The sequence below is a fragment of the Mycteria americana genome, chromosome 17, assembly GCF_035582795.1.
Source record: "Mycteria americana isolate JAX WOST 10 ecotype Jacksonville Zoo and Gardens chromosome 17, USCA_MyAme_1.0, whole genome shotgun sequence".
Taxonomy (NCBI): Eukaryota; Metazoa; Chordata; class Aves; order Ciconiiformes; family Ciconiidae; genus Mycteria; species Mycteria americana.
Genome location: NC_134381.1, coordinates 10,587,083 through 10,604,124, shown reverse-complemented (window position 1 = coordinate 10,604,124; position 17,042 = coordinate 10,587,083).

Here is a 17,042-nt window from a genome sequence, read left to right as displayed (position 1 = left end):
TGAGCACGTCTTTGGGTTTTGGGGCAAAACCAACCCACAAAAGTGAAATCCCGCTGTCACCACTGAGTTTTTGGTGGAAGAAGCAGTGGGGAAAGGAGGTGGCTGGAGTCCAGTCTGAACCTTGAGCTCAGTCAGTGTTTGAGGTCCATATATCATGTGGCTCCACCGAGCTTCAGGAGGCTCAAAACTGTTCTGGAAAAAGTTTGGCTTTAAAATAAATCAAGCAGGCTTCTTACCTCTGCTTCAAAACAGGGCTCAGGTGTGACTTGAGCACTTGTTTCCCTCTTGCATGAGTTTGCTGGTGCTACGAGCCGCAGTGAGCACCGAGCACATCCCGGGCGGCAGCAGGTCTCTTGGAGCAGCAGGTCACGGTGGTGGCCCGACTCCTACGTCCTCCTGCCCCGTTCAGCTCCTTCAGCCTGATCACAGGCGGCGTATTAGATGGAGTACAACTGGATCATGTGGTAACATGGTAAATTGAAGAGTTTAGTTGTTATTTAATAAATGCCAAGGAGACTCATGAGGCCTTGAAGTTATAATAGAAAGATCTAATTTAGAAAAAAAGGAAGAGAGATGCCTGTGAAAGCTGCCAGCAAACAGCGCTGGATATTGAACATTTCTATTTACCCTCTGAATGGAGCAGAGATGGTGCGAGCTTCCTTACAGCAGGGCTGGATGCTGCCCGGGGAAGCAGCATCCGGGGCAGGAGGAGGTCTGAGGGCAGTTCTCGGTGTAGCTCGGTCCTGGGAAGCTCTGCTGTGTCTTGCCTTAGAAGACACCATTGCTGTAAATAGCCTTTAGATGCCAAATTAAGAAGAGACCCACCGGCTCCATGAAGCACATCAAGTGGCAAGTATAGCACAGAGGCATGGTTACAGAATATATTTAATGTTTTTGAGTCAAATCTGATGAACTTCCCATTCATTACTGACCATTATACAAAACGTAGCTGAAGGTCTCTGTGGGGCACAACTGATTGCTTTTGAAAACGTCCCTTTTCCGTCGTAACTCCCAGTGTATCTGACATAAGAATACAACCTGAGAAATACAATTTAGTGCCAAGAGGTTTGATTGCAACCCTGACCTTTCCTTGCTATCATATGGCAGAGACCTCTAAAATGTCAAAGGAAATGATGGCACCTCTCATATTCTGTACCTAGAACCTTTTACTAGTTTTCGTACAACTCATTCCTATCTAGGTTAAATTATACATTTTTCATGTTTACAAACATGGAAATGTGCTGTATGGGCTCTTAGGACTTTTCTTTATAGAAGTCTTCCCTTTCTGTCCAGCTCCGTGGGCTTTGCTCTGAGGCCATGCTGTCTGTATTCCCATGAGGACATTTCCAGCTGGATCCTGTTCTTGTCACAATTCTGCTTGTGCCCATTAGGTGTCAGACTGTTATCGGCACAGTCTCCTCCAGTTTCTGGGGCTTCGCGGAGAAGAGAGGCCAGTATGAGAAGCCAGGAGCCAGCGTGGCTTGTCTAGGGTGCCGGCTGCACGCTCGCCTATGGGTCCTACCTAGAAAGTGGTGTGGTGCTCACTGTGCCACCAAATGGGAACTTTCTGCTGGCCTTGGCCCAGGTTTTACCGTCTGTGGTTCCTCTGAAGCCACTGCCAGCTCATGGCGGGGCTGCAGGCTGAGCATTCACACGAATGACTCCTGCCCCAGTACTGCAGGGGTTTTACAGTGCATTTATATTTTAGATCGTGTGTAATTGCATTCCTCAGGTCAGCTCTTCATATTGCAGTAGCTCCTTCCTTCTGCTCTTGGATCTGCTTTGCTCTAAGGGTCACTGAGGCGCTGCCAGAGCGGTGGTGGGTCTCTTTCCACCTCGTCCATCGTCCTCTTGGGGATGAGCAGTTGAAGTTGAGTGTTGAAGGTTGGTGCCAAGCCATGCCAGCAGCATGAGTTCAAGGTGCTGGGACAGCTCAGATGTTTCCTGCATCTCAGGGCTTGGGAGCACTTGACGAACACACGGGGATTCGTTCAGAGGCAGAAAGGTGCCATGAGCCAAGGTGGAAGGTGATGAAAAGAGGTCTGTGAGCTTCCAAATGGCCTATTTAAAGGGCAAGATCAAAGATGCACAGCGGGATAGATACCTTCCCTGCTACACGAAGAAAAGCCGTAATGAAACTGAGATGCTGCGCTTGCTATATATTTCAAAAGGAAACTGTTCTGCTTTGACTTTGTGCTGCAATTGCTGAGAGCTTTAATGGGACTGGGGGAGGCAAAGAAAACACATTGCGCTCCAGCTCCCCTCGTTACTGCAGCTCTGACTCTTTTGCTGAGAACTCCCAGCACAGCTGTGGACTTGTCCGTCCGCAGTTATCATGTCTTGCATTTACGGAGTGCCTTTGCTGACCGGCTGCTTGCTCAGGAGCAGCCCTGCAGCCACCCGTGAGGCATGGACGACTTCTGTGGAGCAACTCCCGATTCCCGGCAGAGCCGTCCTGAGCCCTGTCCCAGCCCTCATTGGCTCAGTGTTTTTAAAAGGCATCTTCACATGTAGGAAAGCTTTTTAGATCACCTTCAAGGAGTACTCTATTTTTAGCATCCATGGACTCTCTTGGCTGCAAACAAGCAAAACCTCTCTGTGGTGAATTCACAACAGGGCAACTGGCAGGTAGTCAAAGTCTCCGACTGCAGCGTGGCACAAAGGGAGCGGCTCGTCCCCGAGGTCCCCGTGGAGCTGGTTGAGCCCACGTTGCCACCATGGGATGCTGCCTGCCCGGTCACGCCGGGGCGGGCAGCGGGGAAGGCAGGGGCCGGGGCTGCGGTGCCCGGCGGGTCTCATTCACCGGTGCTTTTGCAAATGCAAAACGCACTTCATGTGAGCAGGGTTTGATTAAGCATTTGCAAACAGCTGCTGTTTGGTTCGGTGGTCAAAACGCTTCCTTACATGAATTTTGGATCAAACCAAAGATCACCACTGTTTTGAATTTTCATCAAACAGAAAAAAACATGTTGGGCAAGAGAGTCCGTGCAATCCTTTGACTTGGGTTCTTCTCCAGCAAACCAGCACAGAGCAAATCACCCTCAGCAGAGCAGCCATACAGAATGGAAGCCTCCCTGCGGCTCTGCAGGGTGAAGGGACCTCCCAGGAACAGTTTCAGGCTGGTTGAAGCAGCATTTGGCAAACATGCTAATAGTTATTTTAAGTATTTGTTTTTCCCCTAGTCCTCATTCTGCTCTCCCTGTGGGCCAAAGTCACCTCCCAGTGCTCCAGCCAAGAGAGGCGGAGGGCAGGAGCCCTGACCACCCTTGCTTTGTGCTAGCCGCAGCTGCACACACTCCACATTCACACCCACGTGCACTCCTGCTTTTGCATGGGGCTTTTGGGGCCATGGCATATGTCGGGTGATGGTAATTTTGGACTAAGTGCAGTGTCAGATTCACCCTCCCATTCTGCAGAGCTGTCGGGGATGGAGGAGTATTGACTGGGCACCGCGAATGCCTATGCAACAGATCCATAACAGCTTTGGAAGCAGAGGAGGAGATCAAATCCTGTCCTTCTGGTAAGCGTTAAGAAAAACGTGGTATTTAGAGAGGCACTTTCTCCTGGGTGGGGCTTGTGCTGCTGGCATTAATGGACAGCTCTTTTGAAATGTTTCCTCATCCTGGTCTTGAATCCCCCGGCAGTGGTCTGAGCCCCTTGGAAAATGATCCAAACCCTCTCCGATCCATCCAGCACCCCTAGGGCAGCTGGCTCCATGGCACCAGGAAGCTGGGAGCTGCTGAGCTCAGATGACAGTGTGGGACTACAAACCTTCACCCAAAATGTGGCTCACAGAGAAGATCCGACGATGCACTGATACCTGGTGCTGCCCGGACTGGCCTGGGAGAATCAGAGAGGGGAAAAAAAAAAAAAGCCTATTCCCATTACCTGACATGCTTAGCACTTTGCTCGCTCCTCGCTGCACCCTACACTGTGCAGGGCGACCCTCGGCCAGGCTTCCCTGCCCACCACCCAGCTTGGCCGAGGCCCAGAAAACCCCCGAGCGTGGAAGGGAAGGAGCGGAGGCAGCGCCCCAGGCTCCCAGCACCGCCTCGGGCAAGCTGTGCACGAAGCCGCGCGTGGGACGGGAAAGCCGGAGCAGCTTGCAGACGTACGTGCCGCAGACCGGGAGGAAGGAACCGGCTGCGAGGAGCTCGTGGGAGGAGGAGGAGGAGGAAAAAACTGGGTGTCAGCAAATGAGGCAGATTGAGAGCTGAGATGTGTTAGTGGTTGTATTTGGGATATGATCAACGTTTCCTTGTGATTTGCACAATCTGCAGGGGCCTGAGCGGTACAAAAAAAAAAAAAAACCAACCACCAAAAAACCAGTGGGAATGGAGCTCCTACATCCCCTTATGCTGTAGGAGGCTGCAAAGGAAGGCAAAGCCCGCTCACACTGTGCAAGGGCCCCGTGTTCGATGCAAGTCAGAGCATGGGCTCATCTGGCTGCTGCAGGGCAGGAGGTGGGTGAGCTGGCAGAGGGCAGCCCCCGGTCCTGGGGGCCGGTGGGTGCTGCTGGCACAGCCCACCCCATGATGTGGGGCTTCCTTTTCCTCTGCATACCTGAGGGTATGGCCCTGATGGTTTGGTCCTCAAATCTCTCTCTCTGGAGAGATCTCCAGCAGAAAGGAAGAGCTGCCGTGGGCAGAAAGCTGCCGCTTGTTTGCGGCGCTGGGCAGTGGCTTGGCCTCAGCACCCCCTGGAAAGGGGAGCTGGGAGCGCAGAGAAGAGCAGCTCTGCTGCTGGGGTGGGAGGAGGGCACCTTATCATCACCCCCTCACGTCTCCACTGTGGTAAGTCATGAGTGTCACTGGCACATCCGTTTGGAGAGAGAGAAAAGCAATACAGGTCCAGCTGAGTGATGAAATTGCTTTCAGGGCTGTCGATTCCCACCTCGGGGGTGTGCGGTCAGCTTGACTGCAGGCTGGGGATTTTTAATTTATTTTTTCCCCTCGCCTTTGCCCTCTTCCTTGCAGCCAGCATAGATCAGTCACATGTAAAGCAGGCAGTGCCAGCGTCTTTGAATCCTATTCCCCCTGTTCCCATGCTCTGGGAAAGATGGGCCATCTGGGCTCGTTCGTGAGACGCTGAAATCGCTCACGCTGTGCCTGGCTGAGGGATTTGCATCTCGCTCATGACCGGGATGCTCTGCTTATCCCTTTCCTGTACCCCCCCCCCTGCTCTGGGACCGGTACCCGTTTCTCCTCTAGATGGTGCAACTGCCATTGAACACCAGCGAGCTGCAGCCAGACCCCAGCCCCTGCAGCGGAGCGTGGGGAGCAGCCAGCCCTGGGGCCTGCCCCCAGCTCCCTGCCACCCCTTCCTTGTCTCTCCCGCTGGCAGAACGGGCGTTGGGGGCCATTGCCCCGCACGCGTCGCCCACCCACCCGAGGGTCTGCGCCAGGTACCTGTGGAGCATCATCATTCCACCAGCCACAGGGCTGTGTGGAACCGAGGGAATGAGAAATTCATCTCCTGCTATTCCTGGCATCCCTGTCCTTGGCAGAACACATCCCGGCAGTGCCCAGGGGAGATGCTGGCAGAGCGCAGCGGAAGGTGGAGGAGAGGGGACAGATCCTGGGGGTGACCCCGTGCCTTGCAGCAGTCGGGCTGTTTCCGTTCACGCCGGGTGCGGAGCGGGCCAGCCGGAGGAGCCGCGATGCCATCATAGTCTTTTGTTAGAAACCCCGCTTGCCTGCCATTCCCTGACTCATCTCCAGGCGAGGAGGGATGCAGCTGCCAAACCTGCAGGCCTGGGCAGGAGAATGGCCCCTGCAACGGGCAGCTCGAGGCTGGTACACGCTGAACCGCACCGTCCCACCTGGAGATTCAGCCTCTCCACCCACCCAATGGCAGCAGCAAGAAGGACACAGAGATGCTCTTCTCCTCCAGGGCCACCACTATCAGAGCTATCTCCTCGCAGCAGCAGCAGGGCATTTATGGCTTAGGGGTTGTGTCAGGGCAGAGTGAGCTCAGCTGGGTTTGCCAGCCCCCGTGCGCAGGTGAGGACAGTCATCGGCGAGCCGAGCAGATTGGGTTTGGGACCCTGCAGACATAAAGGGAATCCTAGGCAGTTCTCCCTGCAATACTCCCTGTTTGTTTAGGCTAAAAACAAATAAACACAAGCTTAATGATTTGAGTGAAACAATAGGAGAGATTCCAGCATAAAGAAAGGTTTCCTCCTATTAAGCTTTGCTGGCAAGCTCTAGAGCCTGTATTTTAAATAAATGTTATGGGTGCATTTAAAAACACACCATATGTTCTCCCGCGGATCTTTCTGGTAGCTGTTACAGCGTGGCTCTCGACTGGATCTCCTCCTCCCCGTGCCATCAGCTCGCCTGGGTGTGTTTTGCCGTGCGCCCACGGTGCCGCAGCCAGAGCAGAGCCCCGTGCCCCGACTCCTCCTCGCACCGGTGAAGCCACGTGCGGGACTCCCCGTGCCCCATGGCATGGGTGCTGGCATGTATAATGTGCCCAATAAACTCTTATTATAGGTCAGGGTGGTTTTGCTGGAGAGCTGGTTAACTTGCTGGGGACCTGCCCCGCGTCCCTGCCACGATTCCTGCGGTCTGCCAGCTGCAGCCTCACCCCGTTTTTTTGGAAGCACCCCAAAACCCGTCCAGGCCTTTTGTGTCTCCAGCGAGGTCAGGGAGCGTGCTCCCAGTGGGAAGGATGAGCAGAAGGAAGGAAGGGCTTGGAGCTGCAGCAGGATTTCGGATTTCTTAGTTCCCCCCGACCGCTGTAGATGGCACTCCGGCCCCGCCGCCTGCCCAGCTGCCGGCGAGCTGTAATGCGTGCTGGCAAGGAGTCAGGGGATGAGCTCTGACTAAGTTTACAGCAGATTTTCCCTTCTGACAGATTACCGCTTCATTTGTAAGAGGAGAACTTCTCATTAAGTACATTTTTGACATTTTGTTGGGGGGGGGGAAATCCTCGTGATGCCAAGCGCGCTGGAGTGCGAGCGCGGCTGTCTTCGCGGGTTTGGGGGCTGGGGTTGAGTGTATTTTTTTTTTTGCTTTGGCACCAAAGTCCCTTTTCATAATTATTCAGCTCTGAGCACAATTGTTGCGGGTGGGAGGCATGTTTAAAACAGAACCCAGCTGAAAAGCCAGGAGGACTTTGTGGTGGAGAAACGGCAGCTCTCGGTTCCAGCAATGCTTGGATTTCAATGCTAATCCAATCAGGTTTGATTAAAGTGTATTTTCAAGGCAAAATCAAATCTAACTGCTATTATCGTTGCTCTCGGCGCTGTGCGAGTGCCTGGGCACGCCAGGCTTTGGCTGTGCTCGGGGAAGGCGATCTCAAGGCATGAAGTCGGTCCCGGCTCTGCCAGGGACCCATGGCTCTGCGGCGGGGACCTGGGGACGTCCCCCTCGGGGACTGCTTTGCCTCGCACGATGCTTTGCTCTCGCCAGACTACCTTTGCAAGCCACCCGAATCATTACAACAGAACGAAGACTAATTTTACTGTTAATTATGCAAATTGGCCTTGATGGGAAACTCCAGAGTGAGGTTATTATCGCTCTTTTTTCCAGGGTGGGGAACAGCCCTTTTGGAAAATCCTTCTTCTTGCACAACCATGAACCTTTCTTCCCCTTGGGTTTCTTTCAAGTGAAAAAAAATGCTGAGCAAGGTTGTTACCATAAGCTCTTGGGATGTTTTCCTTGATCCAAATCATACTGTTAGAGAGAGCAAGTATCAAAAAGCACTGCATGACGTTATAGCTGTATTTTAATTATGAAAAATGTTGCAAGCAACCTAAAGAAAGTGAGCACTTCACAAGAAAAAAGCATTTCACTTCTTTTCTCTCAGAAAACACTTTTTCTCATTATCCAAGCTGCTGAAACCGTGTGCTCCTCAGGGGCGAGGACCGCGCTGGCCTTTCCCAGCTCGCGTTGAGTGCAACAACATCAAGAAAATTGTATTAAACTGCCCTGAGATTTTTCTCTCCTGCCCTAATTTCCTTTCCGGCCCGGACTCTTCCCACCTCCAGTGAAACACAGGTATAAGTGGCCTTGCCGTTGTCGCGTTGTACAGCCCAAGCAAAAGGAGGCCACCCTGGCGATGCCCAGCACTCCTGCAAGGAGCTGCTCTCTTGTTTAGGTGCTTTCTTGGAGGAATACTTTTTAATCAGCTTTGAAAAGCATTTGGAAACCTGGTTTCCTTGTATCAACAGCTGCGGATGCGGATGCCCGGTTCTTCTCACTGCTCCCTGCCCATCTGCCTTTCAAAGCTGGGATAAACCCTCAGCCGCTGATGGTTCAAACCCTCAGCGGTGACACGGGCTGGCAGAGGTGGCCGTGGCTGGCCGCAGGAGCAGCCCGAAGCGGTGATGGGCTCCGGGCTGAGCTCGTCCCCGGGCGAGCTGCCCTCTCCCCAGCGTTGCAAGGTTTGTAGCTCCCCTTTTGCAGAGGTTGCTCGCTCTGCGCAGAGCGCCCGTCTCAGCAAAGTTGATCAAATCTTTCTCCCCTAGTGAATGACATGCTCCTGCCCGAGAAAATCAGATTACAGCGTCTTTTATCCATGACGGCTTCCAATGCTGCCGCTTACTTGTTTTAGGGAAGGAGTCTTGTAGATGGAGACGTTTGAACCTGGAAGATGATGTTAGGGCTGAGTGCTAAAGACACGCGTGAGAAAGTGCTTTAAGGTATGGACTTGGTCACCTTCTCACCCACGGGGCCATCGCTGCAGACATGAGGGGCATCTACAGGGGGGACAAAAAGGAGCCGCTTGCCCCCCCAGGGAGAAATACAAGGACTGCTTAAGTGCAGATCTGTTACACCCCAAGACAGGCTGAGTGGGCCCAGGAAAGGGTTTCAGGGTTTCTCTAGCGAGGGAGGGATGCGGCTCTGCACATGGCGGCACGGCTTCCAGCAGATGGTACGCCCGTCTCATTGCACTTGACGGGATGGTGGGAGAAGTTATTATGAAAGACTGCTGTGACATTCACAGCACAGATCTGCCAAATGGTGTCTAGAGGAGATGGAAGGAGTACATTGCAATGCTGCATAAATCGGTGCAGAGATATATCTGATGCTGTATTTCATAGCAGGGCAGAAAGACGCCTTCGGCTAACGGTGGAGATGGTGTGTCCAGCCAGCGCCCTGCTCGAGGCTGGCGCTGAGCCCTCGGAGAGGCAGGGCGTTTGTGCTCCCGTTGATGCCTTTTGCCATCGGGATGTTCACGATTTCTAAAAACTGGTCCTTCCGCGACAGAGCCCAGCCTCTTCAGATGAATGCAACTGGGGGGCCCTCCCAGCGTCCCCCCCCCGGCTCTCAGCTACATGGAGCCTTGCAGATGCCCTGTCCCAGCCACGGATGAAGGTTCCACGGAGCCACGTGGATCCTCTGTCCCGTGGGCCCACTGGGGAGCGAGGGCTGCCCATGCCAGGGCAGCGTCCCTCGCCGCCTGCTCTGCAAGCCTGGGTCAGAGGAGGGCTGTGCTGTTGCTTTCTCTATTGTGTGGAGACAGTTTCCCCTGGAGTTATCGTTTCTGCTTTTTGGGCAGAAAGCAAAACAAAATTCAGCACATCCCAGTCCCAGCGAGAAGATGGTCCAGCTCAGTTTGAGGTGGGATTTATTTCCCTGCTTTTTCCATCGCTTTGCTTTCAGGGTCAATTCCCCTCCACAGTTGCCCACCCTGGGCAACAGAGCAGAAGCACGGCAACGATCCCCCTCTTTCATTTTTGCTACTTGTTAATTTCTTCATTAGCTTCCTCTGAATCTTGATGAGGGGTTTTATTTTTCCATGGCAACTGCATCCACGAGACCTCCCCACCCACCGACCCACGCCGTGCAGGGGTGCCGGAGGGCCACGCTGTGCCCGGCTCGGCTCCGAGCAGGTCCCGCTCCCCGCCGAGGTGCCTGCCCTACAAATGCAAGTGGTCGGGGCATCAGAAAGACCTGCCCTTGGGGGGACTTTTCCCACCGCCGCAGCAGAAGCAGGAGGATCCGTCCCTGAGATGCCCTGTGCCGCTGCCTCGCTGGGCTCCGCGGTGCAGGGGCGGCTGGGGTGCTCTCCCCCCGGTGAAGGCATCCCGGTGTTCCCAGCTGGATGGGTGCCTTCGCTGCGGCGTCTCGGCAGCTGGGAAGCATCAACCTGGGAGCGGAAGCTCGCCCCGTTCACATAAACAGCCGACGAAAATTAACGCCCACGAGGACGACATTCATACCTACAAATTATCCCTGCCGTGGAGCTGCAATTAAACATGCCTCTGCTGCAACAGCAGTGTAATGAGAAACCTGTGCAGCGTCCGCCCCGCGGTGCCTCCTGTCCCCGTCCTTGTCCCCGTGCCAGCACCCCCCTACCCCGAGCTCCCCGATCCTCCTCGCCCGGGGCAGGACGGGTGCTGCTGACCCCTCCGAGCTGTGCAAGGGCTTGCACAGGGGGCTGTGCATGCTTCGGGCTGCTGTGTGTGGGGGTTTTTAATTCCCCAGGGGATTTTCTGAGGGCGATTGGAAAAGACTCTGTCCTGCAGGTTGCAATTCCCTAGATCTACAGCCACGAAAAGTAAGATGTAAAAGGGCCTGATCCTGCCCTGACAGCCGGAGAGTCACCAGCTTGAGGAAGGAGACAGAGGAAAAACAACCCTGCACATGGGACCAGGGCTGATTTCTAGCGCAATTCGCCCATCCCAGCAGGAAAGCCCTAATTTCTGACTGTTCGCCGTCTCCCAGCAAACGCCTACTGGCACCTCCTGAGCAGTGGCACCCGCTGTCCCCAGCCCAGGGTACCCAAACCGGCTCTCTGCCTCGAAACCACAAAGGAGGAGATGGGGATGGGGGGGTCTCAGTGGAGCCCGTGGCAGCGAGGGACTGCGGGAGCTCAGGGGACCCCGGGACACCGCGGGGCGAGACACGAGCCTGGCTCCCTTGGGCTGCCCGGCGGCGGCGAGGCAGAGCCCCCCCAAACTCCCCATGGCCTTTCAAGGGATCCTTTTCTCCCCCCTCAAAGAGCTGGCGGCGGTGGGGGACCCCTGGGACGCCCTAACTCAGCTCGGCAGGATGCCGGAGCAGAGGCGAGCGCTCCTGGGGGCATGGCGGAGAAGGGGAATTTTGGTCCAAACTCTAACATTTGCTCATTGCAGACTTTTAGGAAGAAATAATTAGCTCTCTGTTTTTCACCAGGAGCTTCTCCCCCTCCATGCCCTCTTGTGCCAGGATGATGTGTCATCATGAGAAGCTGCAGGATCATTTCCCTAAGATAAAAAAATAAAAGAGCTCCTATTCATCACCGGCCTTTGTGCTAATAGCCTGCGCTCTTTAAAGAGGGAGCGTGGCCGGGGCTGTTCCTGCTTCCATCTTGCGGGATAAAGGATCTCTTTGCACTCCTATAATAACCTCTTTCATCTAACGCCCTCAAAGTGCTTCTGGACATAAATTAATTAAGCCTCACAACACCCTGTTGAGTTCAAGCTCACTCAAGGGTTTTCATCATGTGTTCAAACAATTCATTGCATCTTTGCGTCGCCGGTTTTCGGCAGCCCAAGGGTCGTGTCCAGCTGAGGTGTGAGCGGGGCCCGTTCAATTATTTCTGCCACGTGTTGCCTGCTCCTGCCAGGGCTTGGGCTGCCCTCAGGGTTAATGCTCCGTCCTTAGAGCCTCGTCAAAAAGCATCTCAAAGCTGCACAGGTTGAACCCACAGCACAGCAGCTCCCCGAGACCGCGCGGCCTCACCCAACCCTCTTGGCAAGTACCGAAATAGCTTCACTTTTCCATATTTGAGCTTTTTGGGATTTACGACCCACACAGTGCCCCGCCGGCATCATGGAGGCTGGCTCTAGCGGTCCCTTACCCCATGCAAGCTGGGGTTGCATCCTGCCCGGGGAGATGAGCTGGGCCTTGCTCTGCTGCAGCTGAGTGCAATTTGGCAGCAAATAAGCCGAGGAACAATTCACAAACCCCTGCTCCTGCTCACTGCGCCTACCCCAGGCAAAAAAACCCCCCTCGCGTGGATGTTGGCATCTCATTGCAAAAAGCAAAATGCAGATGGAGGCAGCGACCCCTTGGTCCTGGCTGCCTGCAGCCGCACGGGGCAGAGCGGGCAGGGAGGTGGCCCGCCATGCCGATGCTTCAGGTTTGCTCCTCGTTTCCGATCACCTCTGATGAGGCTTGTCGTGGTTTAGCCCCAGCCGGCAACTCAGCCCCACGCAGCCGCTCGCTCGCTCGCTCCCCCTCGGTGGGATGGGGGAGAGAATCGGAAGAGCAAAAGTAAGAAAACTTGAGGGTTGAGATAAAAACAGTTTAACAGGGAAAGCAAAAGCCGCGCAGGCAAGCAAAGCAAAACAAGGCATTCCTTCACTCCTTGCCATGGGCAGGCAGGGGTTCAGCCATCCCCAGGACAGCAGGGCTCCGTCACGCGTAACGGGGACTTGGGAAGACAAACGCCATCACTCCAGACATCCCCCCCTTCCTTCTTCTTCCCCAGCTTTATACGCTGAGCATGACACCCTATGGTATGGAATAGCCCTTTGGGCAGTTGGGATCAGCTCTCCTGGCTGTGCCCCCCCCCAGCTTCTTCTGCACCCGGCAGAGCACGGGGAGCTGAAAAGTCCTTGACCAGTGCAGCAACAACTAAAACATCTCTGTGTTATCAACGCTGTCTTCAGCACAAATCCAAACCCCAGCCCCATCCCAGCCACTATAAAGAAAATTAACTCAACTGAAACCAGGACAGGCTCTTGCAGAATGCAGACGGTGGAGGGATTTGCCGTGTGCCCCAGCCCTGCGGAGCGAAGGGTCCTGCGAGAGGAGAGGGGGGAGCGGGAGCTGCCTGCGCAGAGACTGCAGTGCCGGGGATGCAGAGTGGCTCATCAGTGGCTTCAGATTCCTAATTATATCTCTTTAATGAGCACCCACACTGTTATCAGGGGTTCCTCTGGGGCTAAGCGGTGATCCAGGCTCTTCTAATTACTTCTTCTGACTCTTAATTTTCATGTCTGTGCTAATCCTTCGTAGTTCCCCTTCCTTACTTGATGCAAAGGACTCATTACCAGGAAATGCATCTTCCTCCTCTCCGCTCCTTCCACAAGCTCTTTTTTCCTTCTTTTTTCTCCCAGAACTTACAGAAAGAGATGGAGCGGGTAGAAGCTGCCCACTCACAGTGCCCAAAGGCAGGGAGTTAGGTCGGGCGGGTTTAGCTTTCCAGAGGAAGCACAGGAAGGCGGTTGGGATGGAGGTTGGGATGGAGGTTGGGATGGAGGTTGGGATGGAGAGCCCGTCTCCCGCTGCCGCAGAGGCTGGAGCCGAGCCCGGAGGCACTGCTCACCGTGCTCCCACCCCCCGGGGCTCAGCACGCCAAGCACCCGCACCAGGGGCAGACACGTGTCCACGGGCACCGGCTGTGCTCAGCTCGGCTCCCCAACACAGGCCGGTGAGGGGACGGGCACCCGCTGCTCCTCGTGCACAAGCACCTCGCCCAGGAGCTCCCTGTGCCGCTCCGAGCTGGGAACCCCAGCGCTTTGGGATCCCAATGGTCCCCAAACGCTGACTTTGCTGCTCAGCATCCCGAGATGCCCAAACATCCGGGCACGCACCGCCGGGGAGCAGCAAGGGCTACCCCAAATGTGCCACCGGGCTGCTTTTCCCCATCCCTCCCTGTGCCGTGCAGGGGCAGGCAGCCTGCGGGCAGGTCTGGCAGCTGCCAGGGCTTGGCTCGAGAACGCACAAGTGTCTCAGAGGGGTTTTAGTTCCGTTTTTGGATTTTTCTGGTCAGTCCCGCTAGCGCAGGGAGGGGGCACCGATGGATACATGAAAGCACGGAGGCTTTTCAGAAGGACGGAGGAGAGGAGGACGCTTGCTGGGAGAGAAAGCCCAGGCTCTTAGCGCTACCCCAGCAGTCTTTGAAAGCAGACTGGGGAAGGTGTTTGATCTCCAACCAAGTCCTCGATGTTTTTGTGATCGTGGTGAGACGATCCTGCCTGTGGCGCTTGTGAAGCCGCCTGCTCGGGAAACCCTTCTCCAGGAGAAACCCTTCTCCGGGAGAAACCCTTCTCCGGGAGAAACCCTTCACTGCTGGCTTTAAACTCCCCTCTTGCAGGCTGCCCTTCGCAGCCGGGTCCTGGGGAGTGCTTGGAGGGGGAAAAAGTCCGTGGGGGCATTTCTGCTGCTGGCACCGGGGTGGGAGGGCAGAGGCAGAGGGCTGCCACCGGCTCCAGCTCTGCCGGGAGGGCAGGAGGGGCTGGGGGGGCTCTGTGTGGCCCCCAGCCAGGGTCCCAGGTGCTTGTGCTGGTCCCCGCAGGGCAGTGGGAGGGGATGCCCGTGTCCCCGCAGGGCGGTGACGATGCTGGTGGCTCCAGTCCTGGAGAAAAGGGCAGAGCCTGCTCTGGATGGTCGGGGGAAACTGAGGCACGGAGATGCTCTAAGCCTCACAAAGCCTCCCGAGATGAGCCGGCACATCCCCATGCTGCGCGGTCCTTGCGCACGTGCTTAAGTTAAGCTGGTGCCCGGGGGGTCCGCACCCGAGCTGGCCTCCCCCCACCCTCTGATGCTTTCCACAGCTTTTTCCCTTGACTGAAGCGAAAGGATTTTTCAAAAGTGGGTCTTGGGCCTTGAAGTGACAAATAATTGAAGGCGGTAATTAAAGGCATAGCCGAGCGCTGAGTGAAAAAAGGAAAAATAAAGGAAAAGTGCCAGTTGCAATTTTGCGATTTAATTAGGTTCGCTTTCTCTCGTAGCGGGGAGCGTGGCAGGCAAACCCCGAAGGCGCAGGACTTTCTGATGCTGCTGAGAGCAGGGGGGAGGTGGCAGAGAGCTCTGCAGTCAGCTTTCCCAAGGATAACTGCACAACTCCGCCACACATTAAAAGGCAGAGCTTAGCAAAAGGCCCTTTTAATATTTCTTTTCTTCCTTGAGAAGGGGAGAGCTTCTTGAAGCAGAAACTTTCAATAATTAAAAAACGAAAAAAGAAAAATAATAACTGTTGGTATGGAAAGGATATGAAAATAGATCTCTGCTGACTTCCCCACTCTGAGATGTTGTCGGCTGGCGATATTTTAAATTTCTCTAATAAGAGAGCTCCAGTCGGTGGCTTTGGCAGCCCCGGGAGGTGGAACCCGCCGACCCGAGGGCAGGGCTCACAGGGACCGGCGCGTCCCCCGAGCCACTCGGGCGGCAGGTTGAAGCCGGGGGGTGGGTGCCAGCCTTGCAGCGGGACCCCGGGGTGGCAGCTTGGCTTTTGTGGGGCACAGCCCAGCCTGGGGGCGAGCGGGACCCTTGGCAGAGCAGCTCTGATGGCTGTGGTTTGGCATTGGAGTATTCTCACTTGTATAAATTATATAAATCATCCCCCCGGATGAGGGAGTGTGCACATAAATATGTAGATTCAGGCTCCAGCCCTCATGACTTATTCACCAGCAGCATCATATTGTTTCTAACTTCGGAGCGGTTCCTGGAAACTGTTCGTTCTTCAAATTAAAAAAAGATATATGGGCGCTGCTGGAGCGGCCCGCATGTTCTCCCGAAAGCCCTGGGGTTTGCTGGGGAAGGGCTGGGCGGCAGCAGCTGCCTCCCGTGAGCTTGGGCTGCTCTGGGGGGCTGCACGCCCGCCCGGGGAAGGGAAGGGAAGGGAAGGGAAGGGAAGGGAAGGGAAGGGAAGGGAAGGGAAGGGAAGGGAAGGGAAGGGAAGGGAAGGGAAGGGAAGGGAAGGGAAGGGGGGAACCGTCCGGCTGCAGAGTGGAGGTTTGCAGGATCCTGCCCTGGCCACGTTCCCCTCTTTCACAAGGCAGCGGCTCTCCTGCCGTGCTGTCTGTGCAGTCAATCCCTGCCCTAAACCTCTGGTTTGCAAATAAACGGGTGGAAATCTTTACTTTCGCAGCAGCCTGGGTTCTCCTCTGCTTGAAGCACCCTTGCTGGTGGGTCCCAGATGACCCAGGAGCTTTTTCCACATCTCCCTGCCCGCCCGACGTTCGTGGTGCCGTGAGGTCCCGGCGATGCTCGCCGCACCTCCCGCCTCGCCGGCTTCCACCCCAGCCGCTCACCACTAAACTCGGCTCCCGTTTTACTACATTTTCCTGAGATCAGGACACGAAGACACGGTGGTAGCAGCATCCAGCCCGCAAATGAGGTGGTTTCACCCGAGATGGATGGGTGAGCATCCTCTCTGCCGGCTCCCAGCGCGCGGGGCCATTGCCCGGTAAATGAGCAACCCTGAGAAGGCTTAACGACAGCAATTGTTGCACGTCCCAAAATATCCCACTTAATAGACTCCATCAAGTAAGTATTGTCCTCAATGGTTCAGAGCGAGGAGCAGCGGAGGTAGTAACAATGCGGACATGCCATTTGTGGAGAAATTTTGCCTTGCTGAGATTTATCGGAGAGCTCAAATTGCTGTTAATAAAACCCACTTTTGCTGGTGCAAGGGAAATTGGTTTTCACGGAGGCTGGAGGGATCCAAGTAGAATATTCTGGGTATCATCTCCAGTGCAGCAGGAAAATGAGCTCCCTGCTTTCCTTGCCTAACGTGGGGAGGGCTGGCGAGGCCGGATCCTTCACCCTGTTTTGCCCAGCTGGGGCTGGGGTTGGGAGGAGACCCCGAATACAGGGGCTTCCCCTCCTGGCCAGCTGCTGGCTCCCAGCCATCACTTAATTCCTTCATGCCTTTTTGCCAGCCCTTAAAGCTTATATTATATGCTTTCAATGTATTTTAAATTTCTCTCCGTTCCTAAAGACTCCCCCAGAAAATCCCCCTTCCGCAGCCCCTTCCAAGCCTGCCTGGTTTCCTCTTGAATTTCTTTCCCTGTGGCTGGCGGTGCTGATCTGCGTAGCACCGTGCTGCTTTCACCAGCTGGGAGAAACCGGCCCCTTGTTTTGAAGCACAAATAAAGAAGCCATCCTGTAATTTCTCTGCTGCGATTGTGTTATTTTCCTCGCCTAACCTGCGTGCTTTGTGTATTCAGAGGAGCGGGTGCTATAGAAAATGCCGCAATTTGATTTGGGAATCATTCTGCTCAGGGAAACTGCAGAGGAGGAGAGTGGAGATCTCTGGCATCAATAAATCATGACAAGTTGGGAATTTCACAGCGCTGCATAGCACATGGTGTGGCG